The 26,913-nt window shown below is 44.5% G+C and overlaps 1 protein-coding gene across 14 annotated transcripts in view; it reads right to left on the minus strand.

The window, feature by feature from the left end:
* HEMK1 (HemK methyltransferase 1, mitochondrial release factors N(5)-glutamine) overlaps positions 1–26,913 on the minus strand; it is a 319,162-nt gene that overhangs the window by 237,481 nt on the left and 54,768 nt on the right. Inside the window, exon 2 of one of the 14 annotated variants that reach the window (XM_085625139.1) lies at positions 7,013–7,140. The exons of the other annotated variants lie outside the window; for them this stretch is intronic. The gene's annotated coding sequence lies outside the window, so the exon portion shown is untranslated. The remainder of the gene's footprint in view (positions 1–7,012; positions 7,141–26,913) is intronic. 14 annotated transcript variants of the gene reach the window in all.

The raw sequence follows: 26,913 nt of genomic DNA on the forward strand, positions 1-26,913 counted from the left end.
TCAAAAGCATGCACGACAGAGTTCACTAAAAGACAGCACCATAACGATATGATTAAAGTGGAATATGAAAGGGATTTAAAATAGTTAATTAACCAATGCCATTATTTCTGCACTTATGTGCTGCATTATACATATCTTTATTATATTTGCTTTTTAGAATTGTGTCTTTTCCGTACTGGGTAAGGGGTGTAACGCAAGCCACTTCAGCCCATGCGGTGCACGGGGCCCTCTAATTTTTAGGGAACTTATAACCTTTCAGGTGGCTCATTTAAGTCAAAGGGAAATGCATATCTGTGAGATATGGGAGACTAAGGGGCCTCTCTTCACATTGTGCCGGGGGGAACAATCATTTGGTGTTACGCCACTGCTGGGGGAGCTCCATACACTTCAGCAGCCCAGCTCCTGTATGGATCTTTGCTGCTTGGAGCAGTGCTCCTCCTGTACTATTCACACAAGTTGGAGAAGCGTGGTCTTCTGATTGAGCTGAGTGGGTAAGCAACACCTCTGCCAAGCTCTGTGGTGGGAGCATGCAAGTAGCACAGCAGCACTGCCGCCAGCATACTTCTGCAGACACTTCCCAATGGAGAGGCCAAAGTCAGGTGCGTTGCGGCAGGCTGTTTTTATCTTGTGTGGGGGGAGGTGCCGAGAGACCACATAAAAAATTAAATAAAGAATGGAGCCTAAAGCATTAAGCCAATCCAGTATCAGAAATAATATCATTTATACATTGGAGTGATAAGCAATGAACTTTGGATGGGTTGACAAAGATATTTGGAGGAACTCACACAGCTTTGACTGTAAGCAAAATAATACAAATTATGTGACCCTGAACGAGCAATGAGAAGTTGCAAAACATGTGTTGGCCTGCTTCAGTTTGTATCGCAACATTAAGGAATACTGAAAATAGTACTGAACTGTGCACCTTGCTTTTTGGAATATATTGATGGCCATATAACCAGCCACACGAAGCAGAAATACATAGTGGGTGCATCACTCCAGCCTGAATCTCGTATTTGCCAATTAAAAACGAGTCTTACTACTTTATCTCGTTGTTTAGGATTAGTTCAGGCATGGAAGAGCCTAAGCGTAAAGTATCATGTGAGGTACAGTCACATTGGCACTAAGTCCTCATAGGTCACAGGGGCCTAACATCCTACTTAGTAGCTAAAGAGCATCCACTGAGGATGTAAAGTGTCAGACGTCTTGGAAGTTTAGAACATAACATTCCAAGATGGCTACACAGCGCTGTAATGCAATATTATAAGCACTGGCAAAGCCAGAAGCAACAATGGTGGCCATTTTGGAAAGGTATTTCTATACTTTCATGATGACCGCCATGTTGCCTCTAAAAGCAACGAGACACCATTTTGGAAGTATAAAAAATAACCATCCAAGATGACTACCAGCCACTATTGGCTTTGCTAGTGCTTGTTCTGCAATTCTACAAGCATTGGCAAGCCAATAGCGAGAACTCACAATTATTGGTAAAGTGAGGCTGACTAACTTTGCCAAAACCTGCTTTCTAAAAGAACAAATAGGCCCTTATTCCGAGTGCCTTCTTAATTTCTGGTATGTGCATAACTGATTTTACAGTACATATCAAAATTATGAGTTTTGCAGCAAAAATTACATTCACGCAAATTCTTCAGATAAATTTCGACTGGTTAAACCTGCTTAAATTTATCGAATGCACAGTATACACCAGAGTATGCAGAGTTTGGTGCCGATTAGGCATACAAATCTGCAAATAATACAGCATTTTCTGGGAAAAACTTGGAAGAGGCGATAATTAGAACACAATAAATATTCCTATCACGTTGGTGTTGGATTTTATCGCGCCAAGCTATAGCATCCGACACCAGAGCAGCTACTATGATGGCCTGTACAAAAGGGGGTGGTGATGGATGGAGCATCAGAACCAATCAAACACTCACACCCAGTCAACAGATCTGGGTTTGATCCATCACCGTTCTTTAGCCCACTCTGTCACCCCAGTTCAGACATGTCCATATGCAAATCAGTCTGACCCTGTGCCTCATGGGAACAGTCCAGCCCGAACTGCCAAGCCATGCCTTCCCTGGACCGGAAACAAGCTTCCTAGGACCGTTTTATGGCATTTCAGCCGTCTTCAGCCAGGCTTGCTTGAATCCAGTGGCAAAGTGAGCAAGGGACTCACGTCTGAGCATACCCTGCCAACTTATGGCGAACAAAGCGGTACAAAAGGGGGTGGTGATGGATGGAGCATCAGAACCAATCAAACACTCACACCCAGTCAACAGATCTGGGTTTGATCCATCACCGTTCTTTAGCCTACTCTGTCACCCCAGTTCAGACATGTCCATATGCAAATCAGTCTGACCCTGTGCCTCATGAGAACAGTCCAGCCCGAACTGCCAAGCCATGCCTTCCCTGGACCGGAAACAAGCTTCCTAGGACCAGTTTCTGGCATTTCAGCCGTCTTCAGCCAGGCTTGCTTGAATCCAGTGGCAAAGTGAGCAAGGGACTCACGTCTGAGCATACCCTGCCAACTTATGGCGAACAAAGCGGTACAAAAGGGGGTGGTGATGGATGGAGCATCAGAACCAATCAAACACTCACACCCAGTCAACAGATCTGGGTTTGATCCATCACCGTTCTTTAGCCCACTCTGTCACCCCAGTTCAGACATGTCCATATGCAAATCAGTCTGACCCTGTGCCTCATGGGAAGCTTGTTTCCGGTCCAGGGAAGGCATGGCTTGGCAGTTCGGGCTGGACTGTTCCCATGAGGCACAGGGTCAGACTGATTTGCATATGGCCATGTCTGAACTGGGGTGGCAGAGTGGGCCAAAGAACGGTGATGGATCAAACCCAGATCTGCTGACTGGGTGTGAGTGTTTGATTGGTTCTGATGCTACGTCCATCACCACCCCCTTTTGTACCGCTTTGTTCGCCATAAGTTGGCAGGGTATGCTCAGACGTGAGTCCCTTGCTCACTTTGCCACTGGATTCAAGCAAGCCTGGCTGACGACGGCTGAAATGCCAGAAACCGGTCCTAGGAAGCTTGTTTCCGGTCCAGGGAAGGCATGGCTTGGCAGTTCGGGCTGGACTGTTCCCATGAGGCACAGGGTCAGACTGATTTGCATATGCCCATGTCTGAACTGGGGTGGCAGAGTGGGCCAAAGAACGGTGATGGATCAAACCCAGATCTGCTGACTGGGTGTGAGTGTTTGATTGGTTCTGATGCTCCGTCCATCACCACCCCCTTTTGTACCGCTTTGTTCGCCATAAGTTGGCAGGGTATGCTCAGACGTGAGTCCCTTGCTCACTTTGCCATTGGATTCAAGCAAGCCTGGCTGACGACGGCTGAAATGCCAGAAACCGGTCCTAGGAATCTTGTTTCCGGTCCAGGGAAGGCATGGTTTGGCAGTTCGGGCTGGACTGTTCCCATGAGGCACAGGGTCAGACTGATTTGCATATGGCCATGTCTGAACTGGGGTGGCAGAGTGGGCCAAAGAACGGTGATGGATCAAACCCAGATCTGCTGACTGGGTGTGAGTGTTTGATTGGTTCTGATGCTCCGTCCATCACCACCCCCTTTTGTACCGCTTTGTTCGCCATAAGTTGGCAGGGTATGCTCAGACGTGAGTCCCTTGCTCACTTTGCCACTGGATTCAAGCAAGCCTGGCTGACGACGGCTGAAATGCCAGAAACCGGTCCTAGGAAGCTTGTTTCCGGTCCAGGGAAGGCATGGCTTGGCAGTTCGGGCTGGACTGTTCCTATGAGGCACAGGGTCAGACTGATTTGCATATGGCCATGTCTGAACTGGGGTGGCAGAGTGGGCCAAAGAACGGTGATGGATCAAACCCAGATCTGCTGACTGGGTGTGAGTGTTTGATTGGTTCTGATGCTCCGTCCATCACCACCCCCTTTTGTACCGCTTTGTTTGCCATAAGTTGGCAGGGTATGCTCAGACGTGAGTCCCTTGCTCACTTTGCCACTGGATTCAAGCAAGCCTGGCTGACGACGGCTGAAATGCCAGAAACCGGTCCTAGGAAGCTTGTTTCCGGTCCAGGGAAGGCATGGCTTGGCAGTTCGGGCTGGACTGTTCCCATGAGGCACAGGGTCAGACTGATTTGCATATGGCCATGTCTGAACTGGGGTGGCAGAGTGGGCCAAAGAACGGTGATGGATCAAACCCAGATCTGCTGACTGGGTGTGAGTGTTTGATTGGTTCTGATGCTCCGTCCATCACCACCCCCTTTTGTACCCCTTTGTTCGCCATAAGTTCGCAGGGTATGCTCAGACGTGAGTCCCTTGCTCACTTTGCCACTGGATTCAAGCAAGCCTGGCTGACGACGGCTGAAATGCCAGAAACCGGTCCTAGGAAGCTTGTTTCCGGTCCAGGGAAGGCATGGCTTGGCAGTTCGGGCTGGACTGTTCCCATGAGGCACAGGGTCAGACTGATTTGCATATGGCCATGTCTGAACTGGGGTGGCAGAGTGGGCCGAAGAACGGTGATGGATCAAACCCAGATCTGCTGACTGGGTGTGAGTGTTTGATTGGTTCTGATGCTCCGTCCATCACCACCCCCTTTTGTACCGCTTTGTTCGCCATAAGTTGGCAGGGTATGCTCAGACGTGAGTCCCTTGCTCACTTTGCCACTGGATTCAAGCAAGCCTGGCTGACGACGGCTGAAATGCCAGAAACCCGTCCTAGGAAGCTTGTTTCCGGTCCAGGGAAGGCATGGCTTGGCAGTTCGGGCTGGACTGTTCCCATGAGGCACAGGGTCAGACTGATTTGCATATGGCCATGTCTGAACTGGGGTGGCAGAGTGGGCCAAAGAACGGTGATGGATCAAACCCAGATCTGCTGACTGGGTGTGAGTGTTTGATTGGTTCTGATGCTCCGTCCATCACCACCCCCTTTTGTACCGCTTTGTTCGCCATAAGTTGGCAGGGTATGCTCAGACGTGAGTCCCTTGCTCACTTTGCCACTGGATTCAAGCAAGCCTGGCTGACGACGGCTGAAATGCCAGAAACCCGTCCTAGGAAGCTTGTTTCCGGTCCAGGGAAGGCATGGCTTGGCAGTTCGGGCTGGACTGTTCCCATGAGGCACAGGGTCAGACTGATTTGCATATGGCCATGTCTGAACTGGGGTGGCAGAGTGGGCCAAAGAACGGTGATGGATCAAACCCAGATCTGCTGACTGGGTGTGAGTGTTTGATTGGTTCTGATGCTCCGTCTATCACCACCCCCTTTTGTACCACTATGATGGCCTAGCAGTTTTACCCAGAAAATATAGTTTCTCCAAGAGACGTTTGACTTGCACCAGTCAACTGTACAGAATTTCCTCCAAAATTGCTTCTGGGGGGGGTCTATATTTATATCGAGATTGGTCAAATTTTGTTACTGCAGATCAAGATCCCCGCACAGGCAGCACCTCCTATCTTGCAGCCGACATGCAGCCTACACACTTCTGTGCTACACCTCTTATCCTTATTTCCACCATCCCAAGATCTGCACCTTCTGCCACCTCAGGGTCAATCTGCTGTACGCGACCGCCATCAGCACCTCACAATACTTATACTCCCCAAGAAAAACCAAACATGTTAGGTGGCAAGAAGAGCACTAGTGGAATAATTGAACGCTGTATTGTATTGCAACATTTATATAGTGCTTACTACTCACATGTGGGACGCTGAAGCGCTTGTCTACATGGGCAGCACGCCAACATTGCAAAAAAGGTGCCAGCCTCTCAATCAAAGTGGGGTTTAGAGCAGTGTGTACATATTATGCATTCAGATACGCTGAACACTGTTTTTAGTGCACAGGTGCAGTCAATAGATGGTTTGTACTTTTTTCCCCAGTGTTATATTTTATGTACATTGTGCAAATGACCAGTGTATTCCTCTGTTTCTAGACTTTATTGTCCTGGAATGAGGGTGCCACCAGCAAAGCAGAGGATATCCCTGTGTGGGACAGCACCATTCTGTGCCAAGGCAGGATTAACAGGAGAGGAGGTAGTGCGTGCTCTCCTTGTTAAATGGGGCATTTCAGAAACTGATGTTATAAACTACGCAGGGCTATAAGTGGGATGAAAAAAGTGGGATGAAAAAAGAGGGCTGGTCTATAAAAGGGGTGTGGCCTATGTAATTAAGGGCGCGACTTCACCCTAAATTAAATTTCTGTGATTCTCATTGGGTTTCATCCAACCAGTATTTTGGTTCCTTGCTGAGCTTTCTGTTGTCCACATATATAACACAGCAACTGACACATACCTAAAGCCAGCCAGGACTTGGCTATGTCAACGGCTCTTAGCTGTTTCAGATACATGAGTAACAACAAAGATTTTGTTGCAAATAGTATTGAAAATGTTTGAATTGGGAAATTGTGATGCTGAATTAAACATTACTGAGGCCTGTGGAATGGGGTACTGTTTTACAGAGCGCCTCAATCACCCCCATTATGTTCACTCTATGTTGGATCATGTAAGCCTTTTATCTCTCCACATCTGCTGCATCTGCATATCTTACACTTCATCTCTTTCCTCCTCAGCACCCTCTTTTCACTGTCTCATGAATGCATCACTTCTAATCTTGGTCACTTCAACAACCCCCAAATACACAATGCACCCACTCACCTGTAAGTACTGCTTTTTATTTTCACTTTGTCAATATTTTGACAACAATGTACCTACTTAATACATAATTACAAATTGCAATTAGAATACATGACTATTGCTCAGCAAAGAGGTAAAGGACTGGATGACAATGTGTGTATTCTCAACACCTTTTTGACCTACTGACATGCTAAGAGAGAAACTGACTGCCTGCAGCCTCAGCTCCAGAGCTGTCAATCGTGGCCCCTTATAAACTCCTGGAGGCCACTCAGTTCCAACGAAGCACTACAGAGGGGGAATATGATGCACAAACAGAAATATACGAAATCACAACACCTTGGAAACAGCTAACACTTTCATGATTAAGTGAAATGTGGCATATAAACAGGAACTAAATAGCTAACATAAATTACCTTAACGTTTTTAAATTGTTCAGGATCCTTGTTTTTGCCACTAGAGTTAAAGACCTGAATATAGAAAGCCCTTTCAGTGTCAGCTTTTAATTTCAACCGGTTAATCCTGGCCTCGATTTACTAAACCACTGAAAAGTAAAAAGAGTTAAACATGAACAGTCTATTTATTTGTTCAGATTCAAGCAGCTCAGCTTCCAAGAAAGGTCAACTGCTGTAGTGAAGCACACAGTGAGAGCCCACAGTGTGTACTTTTTAGGAAACGATTCAATCAGCGATTCACAGAACAGTTTAATTACGTGGCTTGTTAGGATTTCTTCCCCGAAGTTGACTTCTACGAATAAATGCAGTTACTGCAGAATGCTGGAAAAAACACACAAGCTGCTGACAGGAGATAAGATCACGAAGGAAAGAACTGCTTTACCTATTTACTGGCAGTAAACCACCCAAGGACAGGGTGTAAACTGAAAATACATTTGGCGTTCTTTGAAAAAAAGAAACACTTACGTAGGAAAATAAACTACTCTTGCAAGTGGAACATTAGCTTCTGACGTGCACTTCAACGCTATGGGGCTGGTTATGGGTCGATTTGTTCAGAACACCACCTCTCCAGCGTGCAACAGGCAGAACGTATGAAGGGAAAAGACCACAGGATGAGGGAAACATGGAGAAATTGCGGTTTTAATCATTCAGAGGCCCACAACTTGTAATGGTGGAGTAATACCTCACCTGGTAATTACCTGGTAATTACCCAACTACATGGTATCGGTATTTGGATGTGCAGTATTACCACATTGCGAGAAAGCACAGGGTCAAGACTGATTTGCATATGACTGGGTCCAAACTGGAATGGCATGGTGAGCAAAAAAAAGATGGATTTAGGCCCAGATCTCTGTACTGGGGTGAATGTATGACATTGTTCTGCATTCTGTCCATCAATAGTTCTTTTTGCATTTGTCACCCTGAGTAGGACGGGTATGCTCAGACATGAGTCCTGTGCTCTCCATGCCACTGGAATCAAGCTATCCTGGCTGAAGAGGGGTGAAACCCCGAAACCGGTCCTAGGTTGCTTGTTTTCAGTCCAGGGAGGACCTGGCCTGGCAGTTCGGGCTGGACTGTTCCCATTGGGCACAGGGTCAAAACTGATTAGCATATGGCTGGGTCCAAACTGGAATGGCATGGTGAGCAAAAAAACGATGGATTTAGGCCCAGATCTCTGTACTGGGGTGAATGTATGACATTGTTCTGCATTCTGTCCATCAATAGTTTTTTTTTTATTACCACATTGGTTTTGAGGTGAGACTCAATATGAACACAGATTATTGTCGGAACTATGGAGAAGTTTTTAGGGAATATTGATAATCTCCCATTTAGAAATGATAATGTGCTTACAAAACAAATGCACATGGGAGACCTGTAAGCGAGATAAATTCGAGGTTTGGAAAAATCCAAGCCTGCGTGATGCACAACTGGAGACCCGAAGGTTTCAAAAGGTTTACTGCTAGTAAAAATACATCAACCAGAATATAAATGTGAAAGAAAAAGCGGCTTGTATTCAACATAAAAAGCAATAATATAGTACAAGCTTTGTTCAAACCACAGTAATATTCATATTTATCATGAGATACAAAGTAGAAAAAACAATCAAATTCGCATCTAGAAATGTAAATACAATGAAAACAAAGTCACAATCTTAAACAAGATCCCAATGCATTTCGGTTTAAACAAAACCCTTCTTCAGGGGAGAGTCAACATCAAGGAGAATTGACTTTGTAGAAATCCCCCAAAAAGGAACTACAACAAAAAGGTCAAAAATCGATGTCAGTTATTGAATTGTACATTCATAGTGTTAGGATTTGCACTCTCAGCATAAAGTGAAAACAAAGGTGTCGCAACGGTGCTCTTGGCCTTAAAGGTGTACAAAGTAAATGTGGGCGAGTGTCAAAACGTGAAAGTGCTGTCGAGAATCGTTAATTCCTATTGTGTATGAAACATAACCCAACAGAGAGTGTTTATATTTATACCCAGAGGAGTGAGACACAGAAGCACAAAAAGAAGTGGCATTAGTGAGTGCTCAATGGGTGCGTTTACCAAATGGAATCAAAACTAATAGTGAGGAAACCAACATGAATAAATGAGCTCCACAGTTTTATAGGCATGCGTTACAGCGAATCAGAGAAGCCGGACGCTTACCCGACTGTAACTGCAATACAAGCGGGCAGAAGTGTTCATCTAAATAAAGTGTTCATCTGAAAAGGTAAAGCGCAAGGATACAATCAGGAAACTTGATACTGAAAGTGTCCCGAAACCGATAGAGAACCAGGGTGACCCATGTATAAACAATGGAGCTTACCCGAACTTGAATATGTGTGGTAATCGTTCCGATAAGAGAACAAGCTAAAAACAATAAACATTGTCAGCGAACCATTTCTCACACAAGGCGACCTGGTCTACAGATATAAAAGTTTGATAACCTGCTCACCTCTGTGGTACTGTTGTAGCGTCCTTAGTTTTGCCGCGATAACGTGTGCAAACGCCTCACATATTTAAACGAATGTCGGGCTCTATCTATCAAGCGGCTCCGTCGACGTCAGCGTGTACGTGCGTCTGACGTGTGTTAAAAAAAGTGAGTCTAGAAACTAAACGTAAATGAACCGTACGAGAAAATAAAAATGTTGGTGAATGAAACAACTTTATTGGGATCAATGCTGGTGTACTACCAACTATTGTAGTGCGATCCTAATTAAAGTCAATGTGAAACGCGAAGTGGGATCACACGAAAAAGTGTGAAGTAAATTGACAAGTGCGCAGATACTATATCCAAGAAAGGTGAAAGTATGCCAGACAAATTAAGAGTATGCTTAAGTTGTGAGTGGAACTACTGTTTTGCAATTTGCAACTTTAAGCATGAGGAGTGCAAATCCTGTACAAAGAGTAAATGAGATGACGTTGTATTGCAAAATAAAAAATTGAAGAACATGCATGTAGCTTTACAAAAAGCATATTAATTCATAATGATCATTAAGGCCCCCTGGGGCTACTGTGCCTAAGTATTTTATCCAAAAAGTTTCTTTGCAAGCTAGGGCTGTATGTAAGTCTACCCCAGATGTTGTGTCTACTTTTTCCAAAATAGTGAACCTTAATTGGGGTATCGTGTGTGCGGAATGAACCCAGTGTGTTGCTAAACATGACTTCAGATTTTTATTGCGAATTGTGCTTTTGGGTTCAACTATACGCGTTTTGATTTTTCTAGACGTCCTGCCTACATAGACTAGCCCGCATGGGTATTTTATAGCGTAAATGACGCACTTGGTATTGCAATCAGCTGTGTATCTAAGTACGATGTTTTTACCAGTCTGTGGCTGTGTAAAGGTATTACCAAGGATAACATTGCCACATTGTCCACAGTTGTGACATTTTCTCATTCCCTTATAACTTGGTTTAATCGGACTAAATTTGGACTTCAGTAATTCTCTTAAGTTCTTTGATCTGTTGTATGCGAACAACAGAGGGTCCTGGATCAGATTTCTGAAGTCAACTTATTGTGCAATGATCTCTCAACGTTTTTTTATAATGGTTTTGATGCGTGATGATTGCGTTGAGTGTTTGAATACAAATACTTCACGTTTTCCAGATACTTTCTTGGACTGAAGCAGGAGGTCCTCACGTTTTTTTTGAGCAACAGTGGTTGAAGCTTATATCAACACTTCTTCAGGATAACCTTGTTCCTTGTACCTGTGTTTTTGTTCCTCAATAAGAGTTGTGCTCAACAAGGGATCAGAAGTGATGCGTTTTATCCGGATGAATTGAGATACTGGGAGATGCTTCTTAAGGGAATGGGGATGTGCGCTGGTGTAATGTAACGCGTTGTTTACGTCTGTAGGTTTTCTATACACTGCTGTGTAGAGGCCAGTATTCCTTTTTTGAATTTCGATGTCTAAAAAATGTATCGTTTCAGATTTAATGTTATGTGTAAATTGGATCCTGGGATTACACGAGTTCAATTCTTGAATGCATGTTTCCAATGTTGCTCTGGATCCCCCCCAAATCACTAGTATGTCATCGATATAGCGTAGAAAAACAATAGCATTTGCTCGCCACGTAGGATGATGTAAAATGTGTTCTTGTTCAAAGTGAGCCATGAGCGTATTGGCATACACGGGTGCTCCCGGAGAGCCCATGGATGTGCCTATTTTCTGCAAATAATAACAATTCTTCCAGAGAAAATAACTATGATATAATGAGAAATGTGATAACTCCAATAAAAAGGTACCCATGTCTTGTGCGATGGATGATTGTAGAAGTCTCCACTCCACTGCCTCAATGCCTTCGTTATGGGCGATAGATGTGTATAAGGCAACTACATCTATAGTGCATAATAGAACATCTTCCGTGATCTGATGGCGAATGGTTTCTAATTTCACCAGACAGTCTGTTGTGTCTTTTACTTAGGTTTCCCATGATTGTACCAATGGTTGTAGATAATTGTCCAGGAATTGTCCTATCGGTTCATATATGGAACAGCAACCTGCCACTAGTGGCGTGGAGACGTTGGTTAATTGCTGGGGGTCGCGTAACTTGTTAGTATGGAGGAGTCTCGTTAGTTATCGGAATTAACCAGACAAATCGCTCCACCAACTAAGAATGGCCATGCACCACCACCCACAGAATCGAGAAAGAGCTACCAATCTGTCAATCCTTTCCGTGTCCGGGCTGGGTGAGGTTTCCCGTGTTGCTAGTTACGCGACCCCCAGCAATTAACCAACGTCTCCACGCCACCACTCTCATCCAATATCACAAGGTTAAACGCATCCCCCGTGGATTGAGGATCGCCTTAAAACCCATGCTTTTCAAATACAATAAGACTTTCATGACAAGATGGTACGCCGTACTCAATAAATGTTCCCTGGATCTTATCCTTCTAATCATTGAAGAAATATCAGCCATACTTACAGAGCTTTCACAGGAAATAAATAAACTCAAAGAAGAAATCACTGAACGTATGGAACAGGAGGATTGGGAAAAGGTTCTAGAAGAAATCAATGGTAGACTTGATACCCACGCCAGAGAAGTCCATGAACGGAAGATTCGGAAATTCAAACGTGATACCATTGATTACAAATTAGATGAAGTTTATACTTGGGCCGAGACCTATGCTCAAAAACGTTTCTTCAGAAAACCAGGTACCACTTCATCAGAAGAAAGTGTTGTTAATGATCAAGATATGTCATTACAACGACCTCCGGTTCATACCACCACTGAACCAACCACGAGGCAAACTACAGTTGAAGCTACCACCTCATCATCTAAATCATCTTTTTTAGCTGAGGGTCACTCTTCAAACCTTCCACCAGACAAAAACATACCACCAGACAACGTATCCGCCGGGGAAAGACTAAAAAAACAACCTTTAGAGACAGGCAGACCGCAGAGACATCCAAAGAAACCAACTCTCTCGTAATGAACATCTCAAAGAGAAGATTAAGTCTCGAAGAAACACGGGTACTCAATAAGGGAACCTCATTTGTCCCAACTTACACTTCAAACCAACTTGAGACTGAAATATCCTTATTTAAATTTATGCGCAAACTCAGATTGAAATGGTTCTTTTTCGTCAACACCACAACTGAGGTACATGAGAAACCCATAGAACACTTCCGCCCCAAAAGCAAATTCATGTCACCACTGTCACACAAGACCCTAGACAGCTTTGAGCTGCTGGTTAAAAAGGATCTGGAAAGCATTAAATACACAAAACCCAAATACACCAACTTGTCTAAGCAGGAATTACGTATTTTGAACAATTTAAGACAAGATAAAAACCATCAAATTTCAACCCGCCGATAAAGGGGGAGCCTTGGTCATTCTTGACACGGAATTCTATGAGCACAGCGTTGACATTCATGTAAATGACACAGAAATATACATTTGGTGGACATGGACCCTACTAGAGAACTTAAGGGTCTAATCGGGATGCTACTGCAGAAAGGTGTTGACAATGGCCTAATCACTGAGAATACCCGGACGTTTTTACAAGTTGATACACCTAAAACACCTCATATATACATGTTGCCTAAGGTACATAAGCATGCGACCAATCCACCTTTTCGACCAATAGTGGCAGGTTGCGGTTCCATATATGACCGATAGGACAATTCCTGGACCATTATCTACAACCATTGGTACAATCATGGGAAACCTACGTTAAAGACACAACAGACTGTCTGGTGAAATTAGAAACCATTCGCCATCAGATCACAGAAGATGTTCTATTATGCACTATAGATGTAGTTACACATCTATCGCCCATAACGAAGGCATTGAGGCAGTGGAGTGGAGACTTCTACAATCATCCATCGCACAAGACATGGGTACCTTTTTATTGGAGTTATTACATTTCTCATTATATCATAGTTATTTTCTCTGGAAGAATTGTTATTATTTGCAGAAAACAGGCACATCCATGGGCTTTCCGGGAGAACCCGTGTATGCCAATACGTTCATGGCTCACTTTGATTAAGAACACATTTTACATCATCCTACGTGGCGAGCAAATGCTATTGTTTTTCTACGCTATATCGATGACATACTAGTGATTTGGAGGGGATCCAGAGCAACATTGGAAACATGCATTCAAGAATTGAACTCGTGTAATCCCAGGATCCAATTTACACATAACATTCAATCTGAAACTATACATTTTTTAGACATCGAAATTCAAAAAAGGAATACTGGCCTCCACACAGCAGTGTATAGAAAACCTACAGACGTAAACAACGCGTTACATTACACCAGTGCACATCCCCATTACCTTAAGAAGCATCTCCCAGTATCTCAATTCAATTCGGATAAAACGCATCACTTCTGATCCCTAGTTGAGCACAACTCTTATTGAGGAACAAAAACACAGATACAAGGAACGAGGTTATCCTGAAGAAGTGTTGATACAAGCTTCAACCACTGTTGCTCAAAAAAAACGTGAGGACCTCCTGCTTCAGTCCAAGAAAGTATCTGGAAAACGTGAAGTATTTGTATTCAAACACTCAACGCAATCATCACGCATCAAAACCATTATAAAAAAACGTTGGGAGATCATTGCACAAGAAGTTGACTTCAGAAATCTGTTTCAGGACCCTTCGTTGTTCGCATACAACAGATCAAAGAACTTAAGAGAATTACTGAAGTCCAAATCTAGTCCAATTAAACCAAGTTATAAGGGAATGAGAAAATGTCACAACTGTGGACAATGTGGCAATGTTATCCTTGGTAATACCTTTACACATCCACAGACTGGTAAAAACATCGTACTTAGATACACAGCTGATTGTAATACCGAGTTCGTCATTTACGCTATAAAATGCCCATGCGGGATAGTCTATGTAGGCAGGACGTCTAGAAAAATCAAAACGCGTATAGTTGAACACAAAAGCACAATTCGCAATAAAAATCTGAAGTCATGTTTAGCAGCACACTGGGTTCACTCCACACACACAATACCCCAATTAAGGTTCACTATTTTGGAAAAAGTAGACACAACATCTGGGGTAGACTTACATACAGCCCTAGCTCGCAAAGAAACATTTTGGATAAAATACTTAGGCACAGTAAGCCCAGGGGGTCTTAATCATCATTATGAATTAATATGCTTTTTCAAAAGCTACATGCATGTTCTTCAATTTTTTATGTTGCAATACAACATCATCTCATTTGCTCTTTGTACAGGATTTGCACTCCTCATGCTTAAAGTTCCAAATTGCAAAACAGTAGTTCCGCTCACGACTTAAGCACACTCTTAATTCGTCTGGCATACATTCACCTTTCTTGGATACAGTATCTGCGCACTTGTCAATTTACTTCACACTTTTTCGTGTGATCCCACTTCGCGTTTCACATTGACTTCAATAAGGATCGCACTACAATAGTTGGTAGTACACCAGCATTGATCCCAATAAAGTTGTTTCATTCACCAAATTATTTTTTTTCTCGTACGGTACATTTACGTTTCGTTTCTAGACTCACTTTTTTTAACACACGTCAGACGCACGTACACGCTGACGTCGACGGAGCCGCTTGATAGAGCCCGACATTCGTTTAAATATGTGAGGCGTTTGCACACGTTATTGCGGACACATCCGGCGGCAATACTAAGGACGCTACAACAGTACCACAGAGGTGTGCAGGTTATCAAACTTTTATATCGGTAGACCAGGTTGCCTTGTGTGAGAAGTGGTTCGCTGACAATGTTTATTGTTTTTAGCTTGTTCTCCTATCAGAACGATTACCACACATATTCAAGTTTGGGTAAGCTCCATTGTTTATACATGGGTCACCCTGGTTCTCTATCGGTTTCGGGACACTTTCAGTATCAAGTTTCCTGATTGTATCCTTGCGCTTTACCTTTTCAGATGAACAATTTATTTAGATGAACACTTTTGCCCACTAGTATTGCAGTTACAGTCGGGTAAGCTGATTCGCTGTAACGCATGCCTATAAAACTGTGGAGCTCATTTATTCATGTTGGTTTCCTCACTATTAGTTTTGATTCCATTTGGTAAACGCACCCATTGAGCACTCACTAATGCCACTTCTTTTTGTGCTTCTGTGTCTCACTCCTCTGGGTTTAAATATAAACACTCTCTGTTGGCTGATGTTGCATACACACTAGGAATTAACGATTCTGGACAGCACTTTCACGTTTTGACGCTCGCCCACATTTACTTTGTACACCTTTAAGGCCAAGAGCACCGTCGCGACACCTTTGTTTTCACTTTATGCTGAGAGTGCAAATTCTAACACTATGAATGTACAATTCAATAACTGACATCGATTTTTGACCTTTTGTTGTAGTTCCTTTTTGGGGGATTTCTACAAAGTCAATTCTCCTTGATGTTGACTCTCCCCTGAAGAAGGGTTTTGTTTAACCCGAAATGCATTGGAATCCTGTTTAAGATTGTGACTTTGTTTTCATTGTATTTACATTTCTAGATGCAAATTTGATTGTTTTTTCTACTTTGTATCTCATGATAAATATGAATATTACTGTGGTTTGAACAAAGCTTGTACTATATTATTGCTTTTTACGTTGAATACAAGCCGCTTTTTCTTTCACATTTATATTCTGGTTGATGTATTTTTACTAGCAGTAAACCTTTTGAAACCTTCGGGTCTCCAGTTGTGCATCACGCAGGCTTGGATTTTTCCAAACCTCAAATTTATCTGCATCATAGTCAAGGGGTTAGGGCTCATACTCCTTCAACGTGATAGCACACAAAACTATTGACACACTACTTACATTATATTTATCACTGTTTAAACATTTGAATTAGGTGTGCAGGCCCACCTTACTTTTGATTAATTAGACCTGTAAGCGACCCACAAGGAGCCACAGAAAATTTCTGTAGGCCTGTGTCCAATACTTTGAATTTTGTTTATTTTTATAAACTAGAGGCAGGCTGTTTCCTCAGAAACTTATGCAATACTGAGCAACATCCATGAATTGATGTGGAAATTGTATTCAGTGTTCACTATCTACTCCAGTTTTTGGCACAAAAAAATACATCATAACTCCTCCCTGTGTTGGCCCTGAAGTGGTGAACTCTCTTTACTCGAGTCTGTCCTTCATAGAGTTTTGAGTCAGGGTGGATTGGATCAAGATCCCTGATTGGCTCTTGCCTGAGTGATGAGGTAGAAGGAGTCTAATTCTAACTTTCTATTGGTTCATGGGTGGTACCATGAACTCCAACTACTGCCCCATGAAACGTTAAATCCCTCCCTTGCTGTGACATGCCTTTTTCGAGGTTCAGTTGAAACCAATGTAAAGTAGGTCGTAGTTTTGTCAGGCGCCCATCACACCCAAAAATCCATGACCAAGAGGGAATCGGTCTCCTTCAAAATGGCCTCCATTGCCCTCACAGTCCTAGATTACAAGTTGGGAGTAGCGTTATCCCCAAGTGACATAGCAGGTGGAAGTATTACCGCCTTACTCATTCTCCCTCTTCACCGGTCCCCTGGCAAATGTGAGCATCACTCCCTACCGACTTGGAAATTCTGGGCAGAATACTGCACAGAAAACCAGATCCCCACAATTACTACCCAGGCCAATCCATAGGCATAACGATGTAACTAGCAACGTAAATACTGCCCGACTAGTATCTTCACACCTGGCTATGTCTAACTTCACATGGAGCTAAATTGCTAATCAAACAATCTGAGCCTTCAATTAAAATAACTAGAGGAAAGAAAAAAACATATTACAGCGAATCCATCCAAATGCCATCTTCTGCTGGAGAAGAGGCTAAAGGATGGATTGAGAGCAAGATGGAAAAACAGGAAGATGTTTTGGAAGTGAAAAAAGAGACGAACATAATAAAGACAGAGAAATGTAATAAAAGTGACAATGGTGGAACATGAAGTAGTATAAAGAGGAGATGATGGAAAGAGTGAAAAATAATACTATAGTAAAATGATGAGGAACATTTTATAGAAAGACAAAATGTATAAGAGGATTGAGTGCGGAGACAGCAGGACAGACCGAGAAAGAGTGATCATTAAATGAAAGAGGGGAACAATAATAATGGAAATAGAAATAAACGTAAGCTTTAAGTGAAGAAAGATAGAATAGGAGAACAGCAGTGAGAAGGGGAGTGGGAAGGGTATAAGGTGTGTATAGGGAGCACAACTGAGGTAACAGAGCAAGAAAAGAAGTAAGAAATAGAACCAAAGAGGGAACGGAAAGCAAGAGAAAGGCAAGGAGACAGGATCATGTACAAGGGAGTAAAAGCACTGGTATGTTAGTGAAGGGCTCAGGACTCAGGCCTGTGGTCCTTACCTGGTCAATGTCTTCAGATGTCAGGCACTGTGCCGTGCCTCCTCTGCTGCCCGTGCATATCACACTGCCTCAATAGAGCTGCTCATATAACCTGGATCCTCATTATATGTTTGCGTAAATGGTTTCCATTATTGTTGACTGAGGTGCTGCCCATCAGACTGGAAAACCAGCCACAGTTCAAAGTGCAATTATGTTTTATTCATCCATGCCTACCCTATTTACGTTCAGGGGTGCAGTGAATAAATATTTTGCTAGCTTTTCACTTTTGTATGCAATGTTTATTTTACTCCACATTGTTGTTTTATGGTTTCAGTACATTGTGGGAGGAACAGGTTTCAGTCACTCTTTAAGTGTGCCCCTGTCATAAAGCACACTTGTTTTTTAGGTCTCGCCTGAGACAGAGCTTTAGCGCTGCTCTGGCGAGACTTATAGTAAGCGAGTTTTGGAAGTGCAAACAGTGGCTTTTCAGGCCTCCAAATACAGTGCATGTGCGTCGGCCGGGCGCGCGCACCATTTGGAGGCCTGAAAGCACTCGTTTGCTTTCACTTTCGTGGGCCGCACTGCCGCTTTGATGTGATCGCGATTACTTTTTTTCTTTGTGCTTCAGGGCTGTTGTGAAGACTTTTCTTATCTGCTTGTTTATTTAACAAGCAGATAAGAAAAGTCTTCAGAGGACTGTGAAGCAGAGGAGAGGAATGCGAATACTTCATTTTTACTACCTTTGAAGATCAACCTGAAAATGTTTCGCAAGTGTCTGCAGTGTTTCAGAAGGTCACACTACAGCAGACTTTCAAGCAGCCTTTTGTGTGTGTTTTTTTTCCACAAAACACACGCTTATCTGGGCTGATTAGATCCGGTTTTCAGGGCTTAATTGAAGAAAAATATAAACATGCCAGGACTGCACGTGTTTGTACATATGTGCATTTTTTTTTTACAGCCACCTTCCAGCAGATCGCAATACAGAATGCATTTTATCAAAAGTTAGCTTTAAAGAAACGTAATCGCGTGTAGGCGCTTTCAGAGCGGATCGCAATAGAAAATGTATTTAATTTAGTATGCTTAATGTGGTTGTTGTCCACTATAATTTTACCTTTACGTAATTGGGTTTTGTTGTATTATACGTCCTTATACACCGCTGCCCCCTCCCTCTGCGACCAGCTGCAAAGCTATGGCAATCGCGTGTTACGCACTTTCATAACCGGGGCTCAGTCACATCTTAGCAGACACATACCCCTCCTACAATCCACAATGTGCCCTTAAAAACACATCCAGCGGTGACCGGGGCAGAGTCAGATCTTGGCAGACATATACCCCTCCTAAACAGCAATCCACAGCCTTCCTTCACACAGACACACAGCGGCCTATGATTCAGTGACTGTATTGTAAACACCTTGATGGATTGCGGACATTGTGTCAGAAAACATAACACATGAGCACACTTGCTTTGTTCCATTTATTGCTCATTGTTCACAATCTCTTTATTATTTGCCATTCGTGAAGACGATTACTGTTGGCCTCTCACATAAACAAAATCTTTTTAATTTTTTTTTTGGTTTTTACACGTTGTTACATGACAACCAAGAGAGTGGGTTTGAAAGTACATTCTGCACATTGACAAAGTTCCAAGTAATCTAGGAACAAAACAAAATGACCTAACTGGAGATCAGAAACCCTGAGTGGGCCCCACGAAGGATACAAAGAAGCTAGCTGCCAACAAGTCAAGCTTGGGAGCGGATGGACATATCGACAACAACTGTTCACATACAAACCACAAGCCGTGCGCTTTTGCAGTGTACGTGTTCAACAAACATATTGCAAAACCGAGGCTCAGCATCTTCAGAGCGGGCACTATCACAGGGACATCCTGTCCCAACATGGTCAAGTCCGAGACAGCCTTCAGGAGTGTATTTTACAAAGCCTGTGATGACTGTAAGAGGGTGGCTAGTCACCATTACAATCCATGCAAATGAATGGCGAATTGTGATTGGGCGTAAAATGGTGCATAGCTCTGTATGGAGCTGAAAGAAACACTCAATTGAATAGTTATTCCATACTCAGAAAGCTGAAATGAGGGGCATGGTGATCGAAACGTAGAAAATTGAAAGCGCCATGAACCATTAAATTATCATGCATACTGAGATTTCCTTAATGCGTAAAAAAGGATAATAATACTTATTACTTGCATAGTTTTTGAACGTCCCACTCAGGCTTTCATGTTTTCCCTAAATATGTGCGCTTTTTAGGTCTCGCCTGGCTATCGCGTAAGCTATCGCATAAGCGATCGCTCAGCGAGACTTATGTAGGGGCTTCCGAAAATGCTCCTAAAGGCTTCCCAGGCGGATCGGGTGGCGGTTACGCGCACAACCACGCGCATTCCAATTGCCACCAGCTACTTCCTGCGCGTGCGCCGCCTCATGCATTCAGAGAGATTTAGTAAGGGGCACAAGACTTTAGGAATGCGGTTTATGGCCAGTGCATGTGAGGCATTCAAGCGTGAAGCTGGCATCTGGCATCGGACTTGAAAGCAGCAGACTGCTTTCGCCAGACCTTTCGTTATAACTCACACCCCATATGCTCGTTCCCTCCCACCCTTCCTTTGATGTCCGCTTTTCTTGTTGTTTACAAACCACGCCACGCACTGCTGCACGCCACACACTGCTGCACGCCACACACTGCTGCACGCCACACACTGCTGCACGCCGCACACTACCGCACGCCATGCACTGCTGCATTACACACTGCTGCATTACACACTGCTGCATTACACACTGCTGCACGCCTCACACCGCTGCACGCCGCACACTGCTGCACGCCTCACACCGCTGCACGCCGCACACCGCTGCACGCCGCACACCGCTGCACGCCGCACACCGCACACTGTTGCACGCCGCACGCCGCTGCACGCTGCGCACACTGCTGCATGCCGCACACTGCTGCACACCACACACTGCTGCACTACTCACTGCTGCATGCTGCACGACACTGCTGCACGCCGCACACTGCTGCACGCCGCACACTGCTGCATGTTGCTGCACGCCGCACACCGCTGCACGCCGCACACTGCTGCACGCCGCACACTTCTGCATACTGCTGCATTACTGCTGCATGCTGCACGACACTGCTGTACGCAGCACACTGCTGCACGCCGCACGCGGCTGCACGCTGCACACTGCTGCATGCCGCTGCACGCCGCACACCGCACACTGCTGCACGCCGCACACTGCTGCATGCTGCACAGTGCTGCATGCCTCACACTGCTACACCAAACACTGCTGCACGCCGCACACTGCTGCACGCCGCCGCACGCCACACACTGCTGCACGCCTCACACTGCTGCATTACTCACTGCTTCATGCTGCACGACACTGCTGCACGCCGCACACTGCTGCACGCCGCACAATGCTGCACACCGCACATTGCTGCACGCCGCACACTGCTGCACGCCGCACACTGCTGCACGCTGCTGCCCACCACACAGTGCTGCATGCCTCACACTGCTACACGCCGCACACTGCTGCCCGCCACACACTGCTGCACGCCTCACACTGCTGCACGCCTCACCCCTGCATTACACACTGCTGCACGCCTCGCACTGCTGCACGCCTCGCACTGCTGCACGCCTCGCACTGCTGCACGCCTCGCACTGCTGCACGCCGCACACTGCTGCACACTGCTGCATTACTCACTGCTGCATGCTGCACGCCACACACTGCTGCACGCCGCACACTGCTGCACGCCGCTGCACGCCACAGTGCTGCATGCCTCACACTGCTGCATTACACACTGCTGCATGCCGCACACTGCTGCATGCCGCACACTGCTGCACGTCGCACACTGCTGCACGCCGCACTGCTGCACGTCGCACACTGCTGCACGTCGCACACTGCTGCACGACACTGCCGCACGCCGCACACGGCTGCACGCCGCACACGGCTACACGCCGCGCACGGCTGCACGCCGCTGCACGCCTCACACTGCTGCGCGCCGCACGCCGCTGCATGCCTCACACGGCTGCACGCCGAACACTGCTGCACGCCGCACACTGCTGCACGCCACACACTGCTGCACGCCACACACTGCTGCACGCCTCACACTGCTGCATGCCTCACACTGTTGCACGCCACACACTGCTTTTATGCGAGTTTATGCTACTGACATTGTAAATGACAATGCCTTTTATTTGTTTTAAAACAAAAACAGAAATAAAAGGCATTGTAATTTTACAATGCCAATAGCTCAAACTCTTATAAATGCGACACCTATTGCATTGCAAATGCTTGTTTTTTTTTAGCTCACTCAACATGTTGTTCCTTATACACTTCACGTAAAGAGCATACTCTCGGGAATACATTTACACCCCAGTGTGGAGATTCGTGTTCAAAGCTTGCTTGAAGTCACAGTAAATCCTTTTCATCCCACTTCTGAAGAGTTTAGGCTGCTTAACCCTCACTGGGCACATAATAACCCAAGGGGATGTCACGGGGAAGGATTCTTTAACTTCTTAAACTTCATTCCACCATCAGGGGGCACTATTCCCCGCTACTCATTGGCTGCTAGATCTAAAGTGTCGAAAACTTGATGGGGGCATGAGCAGCGACAGAAAATGATAGAGACTCCACTGGTATGTGAAAGTCATCCCCTGATTAGATCAGTGAAGTGGAAAATTCAAAATAGCCTCTAAGAGCAACAATTTGGAAAACCATCAGTTTGGGATATGAAATGCCACGGATGCTTAAAAAAAAAGTGATGTGAATTTAAAGGCTAATAAGGAATATATCTGTATTCCGAAACAGCCTGTAGCGAACTTTGTAATTTTTATTAGGCCTGGGCGGTAAATTCCGTTCCGTTCGCGGAATTTGCGGAATTTGGGTAATTTTGCGTTCCGTGGAGAACGCAAAATTGCCCAAAAATCTGCGTTCCGCGACTTCGCGTAATTTTTGCTTGTTCGCGGTCTCAATATGCGTGTTCGCGAGATATTTCACCCCGAGCACGCAAACAGCGATCGCGAACAGGAAAAAAGTATCGCGAACAAGCAATTCCGCGTGTTCGCGGAATTTCTGCGTGTTCCCGGAGATTTTTTACCGTTTCCCGGAGATTTGCGTAACGCGATTACGCAAATTCCGCCCACCCCTAATTTTTATGAGAGTTCAGGACTATGTCCTGCAGGAATGGTTAAATCAGAAATCAACACGATAATTGTGAAACTGACCAAGTACTGGTGTAACCAGGGCTGTATTATTATTATTAAAATCCTCCTCTCCTCCTTTTTTGATGTAGGACAACAATGATGAAGCTGGATCGCTTTAAGAATGTATGTGAAAAAAATAACAATACTATGCACTAAGGTGTTCATCCAAGTTTCATAATAAATATAATGCGACAGAAGAAAGAGAGTACTGTGCCCGTGTATTCAACCCAACTTTCCACCTATTGTGATATCAAGAACCTTACTATTAAATAGGGCTCCCAGTTTTATGGTATTTATTTTTTTGACTTTTCCGTCTGTATTTATCCATATTTCTTTTTTGCCAGTTTTATCTGTATCTATCCATATTTATTTGGGGTTTTGTGAAAAAATGGAGCTGAAACTAGTATATTTCCACATGTATTTAACCGATAAATGTTCACTCATGCCTAAATGCCTGACAGATTTCAATTATATGAAAACCGAGAGATGACAAATCAATGCACTTATGTCAAAACATATGCATATCAGCATCAACCTTGTGCATAACTACTGCTGTTTAAGCAACTTTACAAAAATTCTTTTAATTTTTTAACACCCTTGCCTGTCAATCTGCAGAGCTATATGCTTGGCAGGCATGACTGACAGCATTTAGAATCACTTAAAAAACAACCCAATTTCCGTTTTTATCCACATTTAAAAATAAATACAGACAGGAAAATAAATGGGTTTGTCTGTATTTATCTGTAAAAATCAGTAAAAACGGAGGAAAACAGGGAGCCCTACTAATAAACTGGTATAAAATATTAAGAATTATGAATAATAGGAATTAGTGCAAACTGATTATAAATGACTTGCTTAACATTTTATTTTAACTGGATTATGTCAGACTAAGTGATGCTCTACTGGTCCTACGAGCACTCGGATAGAAGTATTGGTGTTTGAAATAAATAATAAAACACAATGCACAAGTGTGATGTTGAAATTTAACCCGTCTTGTCATTAAACGAATCAGGTCTAACTTATTAGTGGAGATATGATATTAAAAAGAAGTGTAAAATGCAAGTTATTTGCTTATTGTAAGTGTAGCTGCTGCAGCCATGTTGTCTTACTCATGCTACAGGAGGGCTTGTCTATGACGCTTAGGCTCTCTCTTTCAGATTTTTGGCTCCAGAGATGAAAACGTGTTGATCAGCTTGCTTTCCAAAACAGTACACATATTTGTTACAACTTAATTTTGTCTTCTTCCTTTCTCATGCTCTTAGACTAGCACATAATTTACAAAGTCATGTGATCTTCATTGGAATACTACGTGTAGAATGCTATTAATGAGCTGAGTCATTTGTTGCAGATCTCACATCAATACAGTTTGCTGGGGGGTTGCCCTGGTCAACCAAATCGGTTGTTCACAGATAATTCATTTTTCTTTAGTTGGTAAACGTTTTCAGATGTGTACTTAGATTTCTTTAACATTCAGGAGGCGGTATTACACAAAGTGCCTCAGGGATCAACGGGCGTTTGCGCCCGCTTTGCGCGCCCCTGGGGCAGTTTGATATTACAGAAGGGGCCGCAGATGCTTGTGCAGCTCCTTATGTAATACATACAGTGCCAGCTCTTTCTTAAGATGGAGTTCCCTCATTAGCATGGGGGCGTGGCCCCATGCAAATTAGGGTATCCTTGTGCCTCTGTGCCCGCGCAGTATTACAGACATGGGCGCAGATGCAAAGAAGCTGTCAGTAGATGCACTGATGCCACCTAAAATGTGCACCCTATATTGAAAAGAGTAGTTGGTTAAAACTGGACTGTAAAAGAGACCCAGATGAAGTAGGAGAATATGCTAGGGAGCATAAATGTCCCAGAAATAATACTCTCAAACCTTGCTTAACTGTACTATGATGTTGCCCAAGTTAGCAGAGTGCCGCAAGTATGCACTGCTTTACTCTCTCCTTCCCTTCTTTTGTCCAATAGTATTGCTATTCATATGCTACTTGCCAAGCCCACAACATTGGCAAGAGTGCCAAAACCATTGCCCACCCATGTCATGGGTGGCTCTTCATTCACATGCAAATAGATCTTATTCAAAAGCTTCAATGCTGTTCTTATGTTTTGTTTTGGTTCTAGCATATATTGAATGTCCTCTGGCTGGTGCAATAACAATAGAAAATAAACAGCTTAGAGAGTGGGATTGATTGTGGCAAGGATACCCATTTGTGCCCCCTGAGGTTAAGGAATTAAGAAATGCAATTGCAATCAAAGAACATTTTCAATGTTTTTCCCACCCTTGGTCTTCAGGAAGGGTAGAAAGTTTTTGTGGGACTATGCAGTACAATATAACTAAGGTATGTTGTGAGGCGTGGCCTACAGGGGCAAGATGGCAGAAGCATTCTAGCTCCACTCCGCAACACACCCATATTATACATTAAAATTACTTAACTACAGAGCACCATCCGGATGTGCAGCACATGCCACCTGAACACCCCAGGCTACCCCTGTGACGAGAGCTGGGCTGCAGCGCCTGAATTACCACTGGCATCGACTGGCGGCCTGAGACTGGAGGTGCAAAGAGTTTGAAAGCAGCAACCAGGGGTGAGCGATATCGAGTGGTGATTTGAAATGATGCGGGGAGCTGTGGACGTAAAATAAGTTATGGGAACCGTGAATGCTGCGAGAGTTCCTGAGCTCCGGCTGTAGAGGGTAGTCTGACGGTCCACAGAGTAACGGAGTCCAAGACGAAACGAGGGGGCTGTGGATGAGGCCTGGCTGAGGAGCAATGAGATCCTGGACTGGGCGTTGGCTGCTCTCTTGCTCCCTTCGTAGGCTGCATACAATTGCTGGGATTGGAGGTGATCTCTCTCTTTAAGGATTGCCCGCCGGCCGACTCTGTGGACGGTGGAGGCTGGGGTCAAGGGCGAGGTCGCTGACCCACACGTTCCTGAGGCTGGCCTGGAGGTGGAGCAGCCACTCAGCAGGACCCCGTGGCTGCGGCCTGGGCACACTTAGGGACGGGCATTGGACTGGACTAAGAGGCCCCATGCCTCCTCCCCGATGAATGTGGACCTAAGAAGCGCACAACTAAGAAACCAACAGAAATTGCTGAAATGCACAAAGCGCTTATCACAGGCTGCCTGGTCGATAGAGCTGTCCTGTAAGTAGAAGTTACAGTGATTGCTGTTGTTGGTGGGACTCCCGCAGGAGAGGCAAGACTGGTGGAGAAACTAATTTCACTCAGATTTTGGTGGCAGTCTCTGGAAGGATATCCTGCAATGGGCTGGCATCCCCTTACCTTGAAGCATTTACTACATGGCAAGAGACTCCTTCAAGTTGCATATTATGTCTTTAATTCACAGGATGCTCCGCTTTGTATTGCCGGACACCTCTAAATCAGATTGCAGATACAGCGCAGTATACACATGGTGCACCACCATTAGCTCATGCATAGTCCATAGGATTATTAACTGTACTGACACATAAATGCTTGATGCGCAGGAGATTTTAGACTCCATTACCCACACTATAGGTGTGTGAAGAAGAAAAAAGAGGGGAGAAATAAAGAGGCTGCTCTTCCACGGAAGCCAGTGCGTTGTGGGGGCCACAAGAATGGGTCGCACCTGAGATGTTGGCTCCAGAACTTCCTCAAGATCCTCCTCCATAATGGAATCTGAACAGCTGGACTCCCAAGATCAACACCCCCCCTCTGTCTGGGGACAGATTTGATGCTGTGCTAAATGCTATTGAACACTCTTGCATCTCATTGGAGTCTACAATCAATAATGCGGTGGAGGATCTAACACTACTCCATGCCGGTCACAGAAAACTATCTGACCGAGTTACAGTTGCAGAACAAACTCTATCAGTGGTACAACCGGCTATTGAAATAATGGAAAAGCAGAT

Source organism: Triturus cristatus, chromosome 9 (assembly GCF_964204655.1).
Source record: "Triturus cristatus chromosome 9, aTriCri1.1, whole genome shotgun sequence".
NCBI classification, from domain to species: Eukaryota; Metazoa; Chordata; class Amphibia; order Caudata; family Salamandridae; genus Triturus; species Triturus cristatus.